Genomic DNA, 16,919 nt, shown 5'->3' with positions numbered 1-16,919 from the left:
ATGCAGGGGACACGGGTTTGAGCCCTGGTCCGGGAAGATCCCACATGCCGCAGAGCAACAAAGCCCGTGCACCACAACTACTGAGCCTGCGCTCTAGAGTCCGCGAGTCACAGCTACTGAAGCCCTTGCGCCTAGAGCCCGTGCTCCGCAACAAGGGGAGCCACTGCAATGAGAAGCCCGTGCACCGCAACGAAGAGCAGCCCCTGCTCGCAGCAACTAGAGAAAGCCCGTGAGCAAATAAATAAATAATTAAAAGGAGGAGGCAGGTCCTTCTCCCTTTCTTCTGTCTTGCTGCTTGGAAGGCAGATCTGATAACTGGAGCTCCAGCTGCCATCTTGGAACCGGAGGACAGGTCATACCCTAGCTTTGACACTACCCTGAGTTATCTACCTCCGGATTTATTTTACATGAGACAAAAATAAACTTCTGTCTTGTTGAAGCCACTGTTGTTTGGGTTTCCTGTTACTTTCAATCTAACCTAATCTTAATTGACAGCATTAAATACGGACCAGAACTAAGGTCAAGCAACGTCCCCAAGAGAAGGCTTGAGAGGTGCCCCGTCTTTTCCATCTCTGCAGGTATTGGTGAGAGAACCTGGTTTTCACTACGAAACACCCTGAAGCCCTGCAATGCCTTCTTGTGCCTTGTGGGTGAGGGCAGGTTTGCCTCTGGGAAGCAGCTGTGGCTGGCACATGGCTCTCAGGGTTGGCTGGTCTGGGATCTGTCAGCCTTCCTTCTCCAGACACACAGAACAAACTCACGGGCAGAGCCATCCAGTGGTTCCGAATGTGGGTCTCTGCATCAGGTTCAGCCCCCTGAGTTCTAAGCCGGTGGAGAAAACCCAGAAGGACGAGTGAGATGAACTGATGACCTCTTCTGTTATTCCTCTGGCTGCTACCGGCATGCTTTGAAACTGCTGGCTTTTTTTTTTTCCTTAAAAATGTGTTCCTCCCTTTGCTTTTTTCCCCTTTTATGAATTAATTTTTTTATCGTGAAATATTTCAAAGATCAGACAAGAATAGAAAAGAGCGTAATGACTACCTATTTACCCACCATTAAAAGTTTATCAAATCTTAACATTGTGTCATTTGCATCAGATCTCATTTAAAGAAATAAAACATTACTGATAGAATTGAAGCTTCCTGGATTTCCCACTCCCATTTCTATTCTTCTCCCTCCTCCTCAGAGGTAATTATTACTGTGAATCCAGTGTTTATCATTCCTATGTATGGTCTTACACTTACGTTACATTTTTCTGTATGCATTGATACAATATAGCATTATTCACTAGGGCTTTAAGTTTTAGATATAAATTATGGCATACTCCACTTATCACTGCGTATTCCATTGAATAATTCTACCACAATGCATTGCTCCATTTTCCTCTTGATGAATATTTAGGTTATTTCCTGTTGTTTTTCTATAACCCAGACAGTGCTGTGATGAACTCCTGTACTTACCTCCCGGGCACATCTGAGAGAGTTTCTTTAGGGCAAGTGTTAGTAACTACGGCCAATAGGTCAAATCCACTGCCACCTGTTTTAGTATGGGGTTGTAAATTAAGAATAATTTTTAATTTTTTCTTTTTATAATCTTAATTTTAAAAAATTGCAGTAACGTATACCTAGCATACAATGTTCCCATTTTAACCATTTTTAAGTGTATAGTTTACTGGCATTAAGTGCATTCACACTGTTGTCTAACCATCACCACCATTCATCTCCAGAAGTTTTTCATCTTCCTAAATCGAAATTCTTTACCCATTAAACAATAGCTTCCTATGCCCCTGTCCACTCATCCACTTTCTGCCTCTATGAATTGGGCTACACTAGGTACCTTGTATGAATGAAATTACACCACTATTCGTCTTCTTGTGACTGGCTCACTTCACTTAGCATGATGACCTCAAGGTTCATCCATGTTGCACACGTCAGAATTTCCTTCCTTTTAAGGCTGAATGACGTTCCATTGTATGTATCTACCACATTTTGTTTATCCACTCACCTGTCGATGGATAGTTTTTACATTTTTGTTTTTTGTTTTTTTGCGGTGCGCGGGCCTCTCACTGCTGTGGTCTCTCCCGTTGCGGAGCACAGGCTCCGGACGCGCAGGCTCAGCGGCCATGGCTCACGGGCCCAGCCGCTCTGCGGCATGTGGGATCTTCCCGGACCGGGGCACGAACCCGCGTCCCCGGCATCGGCAGGCGGACTCTCAACCACTGCGCCACCAGGGAAGTCCTGGTTTTTACATTTTTAATGGATAAAAAAAATAAGAATATTTTGTGATACATGAAAATGATAGGAAATTCACATTTTAGTGTCCATAAAAAAGGTTTATTGGAACACAGCTACGGGCATTCATTTCAGTATTGTCTGTGTCTGCTAAAACGGCAGAGTCGAATTGTTTTCTAGTCTCGTAGAGACCATCTAGTCTGAAATGCCTAAAATGCTTACTCTCTGGCCCTTTACAGAAGCAGTTTTCTGACCCTGCTCTGTGGTGTGTAGTCACCTAGAGGCGGAGTAGTTGACCGCTAACGTACGTGCATCTTCAACTTTGCTGGAAGCTGTGAAATGACTCTCCAAAACGGGAGAACCAAGGAGTGTTCGAATTTTCTGTACACTTTTCTTTTTAATAGCCAGACTCTTTCTTTAACCGAAGGCACTGAAAAGGCCCTCAGAAGGCATAGCGCAGTCAGTGATGCTGTCGCATAACAAACAACTGTGACATTTCCGGGACTTACAACAAGCATTCATTTTGGGCTTTGGACGGCAAGCTGGCTGGGGTTTGGCGGATCTGCAAGCCGCTGAGCTCTGCTTGGCTCCAGGCGGTGGGGTGGGTCCCCGTCTGCTCCACACGCCTCTTGTCCGCCTTGCAGCAGCCTCAGCTCCTTGCCCCCTCCTGACTCGGGTACAGGACGTTCTCGTCCTGTGGAACATCTGGCTCCCAGGGCCTGCGGCTCCTGGCAGGGGGACTGTGGCTCTTATCATTACCAGGTTTTCACCATGGCCTCAGCAGCGCCTTTGGAGCAGGCCTCCTGGCTGCTGTGTGTAGAACGGGGCCAAGGCCAAACCCCTCCCCCCCAGCCTCCCAGAGCTCAATCAGCAGATCCATCTCCATGCTCCGTGTTTCCCATTTGATTTCTCCCACAACATCCTCGTCCTTCGCAACTTGGCAGTGTTCGTCCTTTTGTTCTGGCGCCTAATTAAAATCAGTGATTTAATAAATCACCAAGGAGTCCCTAGGCAGGCAGGGGCATCCTCTCTCATCCCCACAGGGCAGGATGGTAGAGGCAAGAAGGAGGTGTGTGGACTTGGTATCTCTAGGGGTTTTGTTTTTCATTCATTCACTCTGCAAATACTTCTCAAGCACCTATTAGGTACCAGTGTCTGGGTTAGGCCCTGAGAAGAGAGTGAGAAATAAGATAAGTCTCTATACATTCCCTTCCCCACCCACTTGCTGGTGAGGTCTTGCCCCAGATGGACAGATTTTCCAAGACTGACTTCTGTACACGTCGCTTTGGCTGCCCGCTCAGACCCTCCACTGCTGTGCCCTTATCCCAGCCAGAGCAGCTTTCCTGACCTTTGTTTCTTTCACCCTGGAGCTGGCTTTACCTTTTGAACTTAACCCCTTGAGGCTTTAAGGGTGCCTTCTCCAGAGGCCAGCCCTGGAGCTGAAATCCTCCTACAGACCCCAGTCCTGAGCTTTGCCCTGGCTTGTTCTCAACCCCTTGCCCTAGACTCAGAGGAACTGGGTACGTTTTAAGGACAAGTATTGAAGTTAAGGCCAAGTGCTGATAATGCCATTAGATTAAAGCCTCTGGAATAACTCCATTGCCTTTTTATACAGTCAAGTGACTTCCTTGGATGAGAAAACTGAATGATAACTAAAAGCCAGCTTCCTTGGAGAAAAGAAGGATTAACCTGGACAAGAGTGAGTTTCCACTTTGTTTTTGGAATGTTGAAGGAAACAGAATTGGATGTCACCGTTCACTTCTGCTTCCTCTGCCTTCCTTTCTATTTCTTCTGCCAAGCCTGACTCTCTCCAGCCTCCAAGCAGTAGGAATGCACACTTGGGAGCTCACAGATCTGCCATACATTCCCTTGAACTCCGTGCATTTCATGCAGCGTCGGTTCTGAGCTCGGTGACAGCCCTCCATGTGGGAACCTTAGCGGGATGTTGGCGATCTGGGTTTTAGATCCAGTGGAGCCGTTCAGATTCTGATCAGTCCTCGGAGTTGCATCTCCTTGTGTTTTGAATGATTCGTTTTAGACTTTAACCTTAGGATGTGGCATTTCAGAATGTTAGTTCTCTGCATAGCTTAACTTATCTGCATCCTTGTTGACCTCGAATCAATGAAAGATGGTCTTGGCTTCACCATGGGACAGATTCTGTGTTACAGGATTGCTTTTCTTGCTGAGGCTCAGCGGTTGGATGCCACCTTCCCTGCTTTAAACAGTCGAGGGCATCCACCTTCACCTCCTTTGACTCACTAACTGACAGTAACATGCCTCTCCTCACTTTGTGGTAACCAAAAAGGTCTTCAGTCATTGCTAAGCGTTCTCTGGGGGGTAAAATCATCCCTAAATGAGAATCCCTTCAGGCCCATTGAGCAGCATGAACCTGGCGCCGAGTTCTCCCCTGGCAGTTAGGGAGGGAAATTGGTTTTGGGTCTAAGAGAAGAAAGTCTTTCCTCCCAACCCTACCCCCCAGCACCTTGTGAGAGCTCTCTGGGGCCCCTGATCTCAGCCTGGAGAGGATCTCCGAGACGTGGGGGAAGGTACCAGAGTGAGCACATCAGGAAAGCCAGGCCTTCTGAGAGACATTCGTACACATTCCCCCATCTCACAGGTGTTCAGAGGGTTGGACGTACCCATAGAACCAAGTATGGTTTCTCTTCCATACGCCATAAGGAGCCCCGTACAGCGTTCATGCTGTGTCCTCTGAGCCCATGAGCGATAACATCAGAGGCCCCTCTTTGTTCATTACAAGATGAGTGTATTAATATGAAGATGTGTTCTGGAGAATTAGATCTGGTCCCTGCCCTGACTCTTACTTGACATGGACCCTGAAGCAGTGTGCTTCCCCTTTGGGGATTTTTGTCCTCACGTTCATAAAACGAAGATGTCAGATTGTACCCATGGTGAGAAATTGTCCTGCTGTCCCCATCAGCCTCCCCACACCCTGAACCTTGAGAATCAAACAGCAAATACAGCTGTTTTCAGGTCATATTTATTTTAGTGAAAAATGAGAGTAGCTTTATTGAGTCCTATGGAAGACCAGGTGTATTCTTAAAACTTAGGTTAACCTGTTCCATTGACAGGAAGGATGTTAATAAAAATGACTTTATTTAGCCCCTGAAATGTTAATATCTGGGCTTTTTGCGAGCCTCTCACCGCTGTGGCCTCTCCCGTTGCGGAGCACAGGCTCCGGACGCGCAGGCTCAGCGGCCATGGCTCGCGGGCCCAGCCGCTCCGCGGCATGTGGGATCTTCCCGGACCGGGGCACGAACCCGCGTCCCCTGCATCGGCAGGCGGAGCAGCAACATGGAAGCAGTTTATCCTAAAATTACATTTATCCTAGAATTACACCTCGAACCATATGTCAAAATGAGCCAGGCCACAGGTAAAACATCACTGGGCGTGGTCTCGATAGTCTCTCAGGGATGATGTATATAGTTTCGTGTGCAAGGAGAGCGCCCCCTAGTGTAAATTTAAGCTCCACCAAAGCTGAATGTTGTTCAGCGGCTCTTGCAGAAAAGGGTGAAGGGGCTTTGGGACAAGACCAAAGTTGGTTTATTAAGAGAGTTTACCAGAGAAGTATGCTTTTTGGGAAGCTTCCAAACGGCATTAATGGCTTTGCAGTCAAAGGACTTCGGTTTTACAATCCAACTTGGCTTCAAATCACTGCTTCCAGGCTGTATGCACTTGCGTGAACTACGTCAGCCCTGTTTTCTTTATCTGTGAAACTGAGATGAAGAATACCCACAACTCAGGTTTGTTTTCAGAGTAAATAAAGGAAGTGGGAGTTGGGAGAGTGATTGAAGATGAAGCTGGAAAGATAGGGCTTGATCATGAAGAGTTTATATACCATGCTAAGGAGTTGAACTTGACTCAAAGAACAAGGGAGCCAATAGAAGCCTGTGGGCAAAAGAGAAAGGATAGCACTTGCATGTTTGAAAGATAACTGGTGGCAATGTAGACAATGGGGGCTTGAGATTCTGGTGGTGGTGATGGAGCTGGAATACATGGGAAAGATGTTTTGGAAGTAGCATTGACTTGAAATTGATGCAGTATGGTGGGTCTTGAGATGGGAGGGGACAGGGTGCAATTGGAAATGGCAACATGCATATGTATAGCTGTTAAAATGCTTTCCCTTAAGCCTTCTTACCTGATGCTCACAGTAATTTTATGAGCTAGAGATTGCAATGATCATTCTCATTTTATATGTAAGGAGTCTGATAGTCAGGGAGATTAAGCCAAAGGATATACAGTTAGTAAGTGGCCAAATCAGAACGTTTTACCCACGTCTTTGGCCCCTGATTCTGTCTCTCTGACCACACTTCCTCTCAAGGTTCAGTGTGGAGTCACCGCAGAGGGAGAGGCAGTTTAGGCCCAGGGTTGGATGTGTGCTGGGGTCCCAGGTTGTGCAATCTCTCTGGTTGCTAGGAGTCTCTGATAATCAGAGTCCCCAGGTTGCTAGGAGATCTGGGTTGCTAAGAGTCTCAGTTTATTATAGGTCTTGGGTCGGTAGAAGCCCTGGGTTATTCAGTTTTTCAATTTATTAAAGGCTTCACGGTTCTCAGAGACATCAGTTATTAGGGGTCCCAGGCTCCTAGGGCTATTGACATCATCAGGTTGTGAGCCCACCCTGGTTGCTAGGAATCTCAGGGTGTCAGAGGCCCTGGGTGTGTGGAGGCCTTCCGCTGTTGAAGGTGCTAGTTTACTGGAAACCTCGGTTTTTAATTACTTAATTAATTATTTTATTTTATTTTGGCTGTCCCATGCAGCATGCATGAGGGAGCTTAGCTCCCTTAGTTCAATCAGGGATTGAACCCATGCCCTCTGCAGTGGAAGCGTGAAGTCCTAACCACTGGACCGCCAGGGACTTCCCAAAACCTCAGTTTTTAGCACCTCCAGCACATGAGGGTTTCCAAGTTACTAAGAATGTGGACTCAGATTTTTAGGTCCAGGGCCTCCCAAGTCATGGGTCAGGAATGCAGTTTTCTCCCACCCATTCAGCCTCTTTCTCTGGTCAGATAGAGTCACAGAAGCTTTCTGTTTTTCTCAGGTGCTTCATCAGGCGGCCTCGTTCTGCTCCCACAGCTGTGCTGACCTGATTCATTCTACTCCTGGTTCTTCCCATTTAGGTACTGATTCCAAGGCCTTTAGCGCAGAAACTTGTTACGATTCTAAATAAAGCAGATGTGGAAGCGCATTTGGGTTATGTTTGTGTTCTCATAATTCACCTTCTAGCTGGTCAGTTTTAAATAATCTTAAATTAGACTTTGTGAAAAATTCCAGGGTTGACTGCCCCTCAATTCCAATAATTTTTTTTTCTGTACGTGGGCCTCTCACTGCTGTGGCCTCTCCCGTTGTGGAGCACAGGCTCCGGACGCGCAGGCCCAGTGGCCATGGCTCACGGGCCCAGCCGCTCCACGGCATGTGGGATCCTCCCGGACTGGGTCACGAACACGCGTCCCCTGCATCGGCAGGCGGACTCCCAAACACTGCGCCACTAGGGAAGCCCCCAATAATTTTATTAGATGAGTCAGAACAGTAAGACTTGCCAGTGCATTTTTCCTTTTCTTAAAAAACTTTTTATTATCAAATAGTTATTCCCAGAAAGTTGCAAAGAGGGTAGAAAGAAATCCTGTGGCCTCTTCGTCCAATTTCCCCCAATGGTTACATCTTCCAAAAGGGTCAATGTTTAGTAGAGTAATTCCCTGCTCATCCGGAGAGCTGGTGACTTCCACGAGGGCCAACGCAGCGCAAACTTGGAAGGGGAAAAGGCCTCTGACTGGTTGAAACAAACTCCTGCTTTCCCTTTGCAATATCCTTATACAACATAATATACAGTTGGCCTCCTGTATCCACGGGTTTCCACCTGCAGTTGGTTGAATCTGAGGATGCGAAACCCATGGATACAGGTCAACTGTACAAGGACATTTGCTACAGGGACTTGAGCATCTGCAGATCTTGGTATCCTGGGTGTGGGCGGGGAGGTGGTCCTGGAACCAAAACCCTACAGATACCAAGGGACCCACTGTAATATCAGTCAGGACATTGACATTGCGATGACGTGTGTGTACAGTTACGCGTCATTTTTTTTTTTTTTTTTTGCGGTACGCGGGCCTCTCACTGTTGTGGCCTCTCCCGTTGCGGAGCACAGGCTCCGGACGCACAGGCTCAGCGGCCATGGCTCACGGGCCTAGCCGCTCCGCGGCATGTGGGATCTTCCCGGACCGGGGCACGAACCCATGTCCCCTGCATCGGCAGGCGGACTCTCAACCACTGCGCCACCAGGGAAGCCCCCGCGTCATTTTATAACGTGCATTTGTGTACCTACCATCCAGATCAAGATACAGAACTGTCCCAGCACCACAAAATCTCCCTTGTTCTCTCCCTATAGAATCGTGGGCATCTCCTTCCCTCCCCAACCAGTGTGTTTTTAAATGTATTCTCCTAACCTTTACTCAGTGCCTTTTGGGTGCCTCACCCATTAATAGGTCAAGGAAATACAGAGATGAAATATAACGTACTCCTTGCTCTGGAAGAGCTCACAGACAGGGCTACAGTCGCGTACATCATAAATTATAGTGCAATGTGGGAGTTCTGTGACAGGGAGAAATTCAAGGGCCGGGGGCAGGAAAATAGATTGGAGGGTTCAGGAGATAGTGGGATTAACACTTTCTGTGGAAGGTGCAACGCTGGGCTGATTTTGAAGGGTGAGATGGAGTTATCAGGTGCCCAATGAGGAGAGATTCTAGACAGATAAGTTTGGGGAAGAGTGGGTAGCTCAGAACCGTGGAAGCCCAGGGGGTGGCGTTGCAGGGAGAGAAGTGTTGGGAGGAAGGGCTGGAGAAGTGGGGAGAGGACAGAGTGTGGAGGACTTCCGAACTAGTTCTGCAAGTGATAGAGATCCACTGAAAGATTTGAAAATGGGGACTGGTGCATTCAGTTCTATTACTTAGATGTACAGAGAGACCCCTTAGGGAATGACTGTAGTCCCAGATAAGATACGCTGACAGCACCGACCAGAGTGATGGGGACAGATATGGAGGAGCCATATTTGACCTCTGAAGGACGTCAGGAGGGGGAGGGGAGAGTATGACATGGATGAACAAGCACTTTTTTCCAAATGGATGTTTCTCCTTTCTCTTTAGGCTGTGTCGGTTTCCCTGAGAGCAAATCCCTAGGATGTAAGTCCAGGAAGACGAATGTTAGTAGATTAATTCCCTGCTCATCCAGAGATGTGACTTCCGCGAGGGCCAACACAGCACAAACTTGGATGGGAAAGAGGCCTCTGATTGGTTAAAACTAGCTCCTGCTTTCCCTTTGCAATATCCTTTAGGCCCTTTTACTCAGAGCCTTTTTTGTCAATTCAAGTGAAGTTCTCAAAAGTATGGTTAGTTTCCTCTCCCCCAAAATAACAATAATTAAAGAACTACCTTTTCTTGAGTGTCTGCTTGGAGCCAGGTTCTGTGTAAGATGATCTGCATGTTATCTCGTTAATCCTCTCCACAGCCCCCTGGGTGGCAGTCCTTTTAACTTAATGGGTGAGGATACTGAGGCTGACTAACCCACCAAGGTCACAGAGCTAGTAAATTCTGTGACACCAGGACTCCAGCCCAGGTCTGGCTGCTTTCAGTCAGCTGCCCTGTACCGTGGAAGCCACACATCATAGGAGGGGAGGGAAGAGTGTCAGCCAGTAGTGGCACCACAGCAAGGAAGGGAATAATGTGGATTGAGGAACCTGGTGACTCTTAAGTGATTTTCTACCAACTTCACGGAGGACTGTATCGGTCACGGTTCTCCAGAGGAACAGAACAAATGGGATTTGTGTATATAAACACACATACAGGGAACTATAAAAATGTGGTTAGAACCGTCGTTGTATATATATTTGGGATAAGGCTTATGCAGTTGTGGAAGTGGCTGAGTTCCACTGCAGGGTGAGCTGGTAAGCTGGAGACCCAAGAGGATCAATGGTGTCATTCCAGTCTAAAGGCTGGCAGGCTCAGACCCAGGAAGAGCTGATGTTTCAGTTCTAGTTCACAGGCAGGAAAAAAGTCAATGTCTTATTTTGAATTGCAGTCAGGCAGGGGGAATTCCCTCTTATTCAGGGAGGATCAGCCTTTCCCTTCTCTTCAGGCCTTCCGCGGGTTGAATGAGGCCCACCCACATTAGGGAGGGCAATCTGCTTTAGTCAATCTAGTGATTGAAATGTTAATCTCATCTAATGCACAGTATAATGAATATAGACACCAATATTGTATTGCAGTCATCAAGCTTGCTAAGAGACTAGAACTTAATTATTCCAGCCACTAAAAAGAAATAATGATGCAATGTGACCAAGGTGTTAATTACGACTATGATGATAATCATATCACAATATAGAAATGTATCAAATTAACATGTCTTACACCTTAAATTTACACAACCTTATGTGTCAAATACATTTCAATTTTTAAAGATGTTAATCTCCTCCAGAAACACCCTCATAGAAACACCCAGGATAATGTTTGACCAAATATCTGGGCACCCTGTGTCCCAGTCAAGTTGACACAGAAAATTAACCATCACGAGGAGGAAGACAGATTAATAAAGGAGACACAAAACTAAAAGAATATGATGGGGTGAGACTCTGCAGTGCAGGGTTAGTGACGTTACATACCTCAGGCCTCCTGATAACAATGTCTTGTGATCACAGCCACATACTGTGATCAAAGATGAAAATAGGGGCTTCCCTGGTGGCACAGTGGTTGAGAGTCCGCCTGCCGATGCAGGGGACACGGGTTCGTGCCCCGGTCCGGGAAATTCCACATGCCGCGGAGCGGCTAGGCCCGTGAGCCACGGCCGCTGAGCCTGCGCGTCCGGAGCCTGTGCTCTGCAACGGGAGAGGCCACAACCGTAAGAGGCCCGCATACCGCAAAAAAAAAAAAGATGAAAATAACAGGGACACAACTTATCAAGAAGAGGTTAGTTCTATTTTCACTGTTATGAGTTGGGAGTGGATCGGATGAGTAGACCTCTCTAGGAGCTCCAGGCTCTCCCTACTTGCAGGCACGGTAGGACTCATTTCTTCATTATCCACAGAGACCCCTGCATACTCCTTGGGACCACCCTCGGCACTCTCCCGATGGAGTCCTCTGAGCTGAGGTTCTTCTGAATCAACTGACTAGATGATTTTCATTCATTTCTTCATTTCTTTCCATAGTATTTTTTGATCTTGTTGTCAACAATGGGAAAATAGACAATTGGGACGCCTCGGGCATCTCCTAGTCTGGTGGGAGCGATGGAGAAAGAAGATACTGATGTAGTGTGGTAGGTGCTGAGATGCCACATTAACATTGATTGCTGTGCCAGGGTATAGGGGACTCCTGACTCAGTCCAAGGAGTCCAGGGGAGGAAGACAAGCTCCAGCAACGCTTTAAGGAGGACCAGCAGCTAGCCAGTTAGTTGGAACAGAAAGAGTGTACTTGACAGGGCAAAACATATATAATAGCATGTAAGACATGGCTGCAAGCACTGACACACATCTAGGGAACTAAAGTTTGATTAGAACAGTGGTTCTCCCCTCTGGTAGCACTTTGGAATCTCCTGGAAGTGTTGAAAAAGTAGTAATGCCTGGGCTTTACCCCCAGAGATTTGGATGTAATGGGACTGGGGTGGTGCCCAGGTGTCAGTATTTTTTCTGAAGTGTAGCCAGGACTGAGAAGCAGAAATGGAAGAGATGCTTCAGGAGAACTTAAACCTGAAGGGAGCTGGTGGGGGATCTCTGCTGGGATGTGGTCAAGACTCCGAGCTTGCTTTGGGGGAAACGGAAAAGACTCGCGCTGAGCTCAGCAGAGAAATCAAGACCCACCAATTGTCAACTGGGGTCTCGTCTGCCCTTGTAACTTTTTCTTTTGAGCTTTCTGTTTCTTCTTCTCCATTTAAGAGTGAAAGTCAAGTGGGAAATAACAAAACATACAATAAAATAAAAATAAACTGAAAGATGACTCAATAAAAAGAAGTGATAAACTAGTAAAAGCAGGCTGATCCAGTAACAACCCCCAAAACTCAACCGCACAGAGTCACCACCCGGGGCCAGACAATAAAAACAGTAGTTAAGACGTACTGATCCAAGTGGTACGTATCTTCAGGCATTGAGACAGTGAGAGAGGATTATTCCCATTTTACAGAGGAGCAAACTGAGGCTTGGGGATATTACCGTGGTTCTGGGGGGGGGGCAGGGTAACGACTCCATTTTATAGATGAGGAAATGGATGTCAACTGGCCAAGACTAAATAGCCAGCCAAGGGCACAGCAAGACATTGAGCTCAGGTTTCCTAACTCGAGTCCAGAGCCCTTCCCCCAGGACAAAGGCTCAAGCCTTGGCTGTGCACTGGAGTCATCTGGGGGAGCTTTTAAGAAATACTGATGCCAAAGAGACATTTCTCTAAAGAAGACATACGGGTGGCCGACAGGCATATGAAAAAAATGTTCAACATCACTAATCATTAGGGAAATGAAAATCAAAACCACAATGAGACCTCACACCTCATACCTATCAGGATGGCTATTATAAAAAACGCAAAAGATAAGTTTTGGCAAGGACATGGAGAAATTGGAACCCTTGTGCACTGTTGGCAGGAACGCAAAATGGCGAAGCAGCTGTGGAAAACAGTATCCTCAAAACATTAAAAATAGAACTACCGTGTGATCCAGCAACCCCACTTCTGAGTATTTATCCAAAAGAATTGAAATCAGGAACTTGAAGGGATATTAGCACTCTTATGTTCATTGCAGCATTATTCACAATAGCCAAGATGCGGAAAAAACCTAAATGTCCATCAGATGAATGGATAAAGAAAATGCGGTCTAGACACCCAGTGGTGTACTATTCAGCCTTAAAAAGGAAAGAAATTCTGTAACACGTGACCACACGGATGAACCCGGAGGACATTATGCTCAGTGAAATAAGCCGGTCACAGAAAGACACACACTGCATGATTCCACTTATAGGAGGTATCGAAAAGAGTCAAGTCCATAGAATCAAAGAATGGAATGGTGGTTGCCAGGGTCTGGGGGAGAAGGGAGTGGGGAGTTACTAATCTACGGGCATAAAGTTTCAGTTAAACGGGGAAGAAGTTTCTGGGGATCTGCTGTACCACACTGTACCTATGATCAACTACACTGTACTATACAGTTAAAATTTTGTTGAGGGTAGATCTCATGTTAAGTGACTCATGTCTTTCTACCACAATAAAATTAAAAAAAAAAAAAAGAGAGAAACCCTGATGCAAACGTGGGTCAACCCTCAATTCGAATCTGGTCTGTCTGGGATGGGGCCCGGGCAGACAGGATGAACAGGGACAGCTTGACATGTTTGTGGTTATGCTCTGCTCTTAGTGGTAATTGATCCTGTGCATTGCGTGTCTCTAGAGATGTTTCCTGTATTGTTATTCCCCCTTGAGAATGAAGGAAACTGAGAGGTTAAGTCACTTTTACTGGAACTCCCAGCTGGTAGTCACTAGCGCCCCTGTTCGTTCTCAGGTCAGCCTGACTGCAAAGTCCATGCTCTAACTGCTGTGCCACACGGCCTCCAAGCAGGGGCCCTTGTGGGGTATAGACACGGGTGTCACATGCCCTTCTATTTCACTGCTCTGTCCCACAAGCTTTAGGGTCGACAGCATCCCATTTGTCCCAGGCTTGTCCACACTGAACTGTCATCATCCAGATGGAGAAAAGGGGCGGTTCGTAGCTCAGCATCAAGGGAGAACAAAGGAGTTTGACCGTGAGGTCAGATGCCTGGGGCGGCGGCGGCCACCCGCCAGCAGCATCATCCCTGGGTACCCACCGGAAGGGCCTGTTGGGAGGAGAGGAGTGAGCCATCCTTCAAAGTATTGTGCGTGTGAGCGAAGGTGGGCAAGGGGGGTTGAGCTTAGATCCTCCTAATATGTCCCCAGGCCCTGACATTGAGGGGCTCAGGGGGGCTAGCAAAGCTGGGTGGGTGAAGATGGTTCTAGAAGATGAGCTCACAGAACTGGGGAGTTCCAGAAGGCCCCACGTCAGCTTAGAGCCTGCCCTTTCCCATCATTCTCTTCAAGCTGGGTGCCTGGGGCCCCAGCTGTATCATGGGGGGTGTCCCGGGCTGAAGCAGAGCGTTGGGCCGCTGCTGTTACTGCCACTGTCACTGCTGTGTCAGCTCTCGTGCGGACGACACCTGATCAGTGAGCCCCCTTCCCGCGCTTCCTGCAGCTGTTTACTGATTAGAAAGGGACATGGAGAAAGGAAGGCAGTGGTCAGAGATTGCGGGGCGGGGCGGCGGATCCTGGGCTGGTGAAGCGGCGGGTGGGGAGTTGAGAGCGAGAGATTGGAGACCACGCTGGCAGCCTCTGGTCTCTGGATCAGCAGACCTGACTCCTGCTACCTCTAGATCTGCTGGGAAATGCTCAGGATGAAATGACCTTTAAACAACTCTGCTGCCGAAAAAGCAATCACAAGTCTCTGTAGAGCAGTCGGCTTGGTTTCTTCATCTAGAAGTTGGAGACAGTAATCCTTCCCCCCTTGAATTGTTGAGAGGATTAGATGAGATGAAGTCAGAAAACATCCAGAAAAAGCCCAGCACAGTGTCCGCCAGATTTTAAGAACTCAGAAGGGTGTCTTCCTCCCTCTCATCCCCCCACATTTTGACGAGAAGGGCTCATGCTCTTGTGGACACGACTTCAATATGCTTCAGTCTTGAGAAGCACCCATTGATCAGCCGCTCCGTGCCGGCAGCTCTGCTTGACTCTCAGGATTGACTCTCTTGACTCTCAAAGAACCATTGTTCTTTGGAAGTTCACCTAACGTCTTTTACAGTCTACTGTGCAGGAGGGCAGAAGCACAGGGCGCTTTGGGAGTATTGGCGGGGCAGGGGCCCACTGGGAGAGTCCCGCTGGGGAACTCCCCTCTAATGTGACCCTTGAAGTATAGGTAAGAGTGAAGCACGTAAAGGAAACGAGAGGGTTCCTGCTCAGACGGCAAGGTCATCGTGAGCGAATGACGTGGCGTTACTGGAACTTAATGTGTCGCGGGGGAGAGGTCAGCAAGGCTGGGTCACGAGGACCACGCTTAGGAGGAGTGAGGAAGGAAGTCATCAAAGGACGTCACACGCCAGGCTTTTTGTTTAAAACCTTCGTGCTGGTGAATGTGGGGAGAATAGCTGGGGAGAAGGTCAGGACTGGATGCCAGGAGACCATTAGCACGGCAGGAGGGTGGTCCGAACTGAGGAAAAGATGCTGCCCTTGGAGGGAAGGTGGACTCAACAGCACATTGGGATTGATGGCTTGGGGATGAGTGAAAGATGTGATGGAGAGGAGTGAAGAATGACATTTATATCTGGATAAAAATGTTTATCCAATTTGGATAAATAGGTTTAAACAATAGAACATGATGAGTTTAAAACCAAGAATGTTTGAAACCAAGACAGGGAAGACATACAAAAGAGCACTAAAATAGTGGGAAGGTTCGTTCTGTTTTGGACGTGCTCAGTTTGAGTTCACTGTGTCTTATCCAAGCGGAGGTTCCCAGGAGGCAGTTACCTATGAGGTCTGCTGCTCCGGGGGAGATGTCATATAAACCATCACCCTGCAGCGGGCAGTAGGCACAGACATGCTTGGGCATCTTGCAGGCTGCCCGGAGGGTTTCCTGAAGTGGGAGAGAGGAGGGCTCAAGGGAGAAATGCCTGGGAAGCGTATCGGCATTTAAGGCCTGGGCGGAAGTGGATTCCACGAAAGGGAATCCGAGGAACCTGCGAGAGGGGAGCGTCATGGAAGCTGAGAGAGGCAAGAGTTTCAACCGGGTGGAGTGGCAGCGGTGTGCAAGGCTGCTGAGGGCTCCCGCGAGACAGGAGCTGACGAGGGTCCATCGGACTGCGTAGAACAGTGTCAGGCGAGTGGTCGTGGTGGTGACGCTCAATTTCACTGGGTTGAGAAACAAATGGGAGGTGAGAAGATCGTAGATTTTCCCCTAGAAGTTGAAATGAGAAAGAGAGGGAGAGGGACAGGTCAGTATAGATAAAGAGTCTGGGGAAGAAGGTATTTTAGAAGCTGGAGACCTAAGCATGTCTGTACCTGCAGAGGAAGGAGGAGTTGGTGGAGAGAAGGGGCTGGTGATGCTGAGAGAGGAGAAGTGGCTGGTAGAACACGGTGGAGAGATGCGAAAGGATGAAACAGAGGTTGGAGGAAAGATGGGCCCCCGTCAGTGTAGAGGCGCCTCCTCTGTGAGGGTAGGGATGGGGTAAAGGCAGAAAGAGGAAGGAAGTCTCACCTGTGCGCACCTTGTTTTTCTCAGTGAGGCAGGAGGTGAGGTGGGACAGGGCAGGGAGGGGACTCAAGGACAGTAATGAGGGTCATGAATACCCCCTGAGGGAAATGGGAGAGAGAAACCTGACCAAGACGAGCATCAGTGCCGTTGCCAGCGTCGCTTCCTAATAGAAATAATGACCAGCTGAGTTCTAGTGCAAAGAGCCCCGTTCTCTCTGTGCCTTTCTTTTCTCATTCATTCTTTCAACAATCCGATGAGGCAGGTGTTATTAATTGCCTCACGTCATAGAGGAAGAAGATGGTGCTGGGAAAGTGTCCACATCAGAGACGTTATGCGTAGGGGCGGGCTTTCCGCTGAGACGAGGCTTCCTGCAAAGCCCACCCTTGTCTTGTCATCCTTGGGCTCGGG

Source organism: Globicephala melas, chromosome 20, assembly GCF_963455315.2.
Source record: "Globicephala melas chromosome 20, mGloMel1.2, whole genome shotgun sequence".
Lineage (NCBI taxonomy): Eukaryota > Metazoa > Chordata > Mammalia > Artiodactyla > Delphinidae > Globicephala > Globicephala melas.
This window is presented reverse-complemented; position numbering follows the sequence as displayed.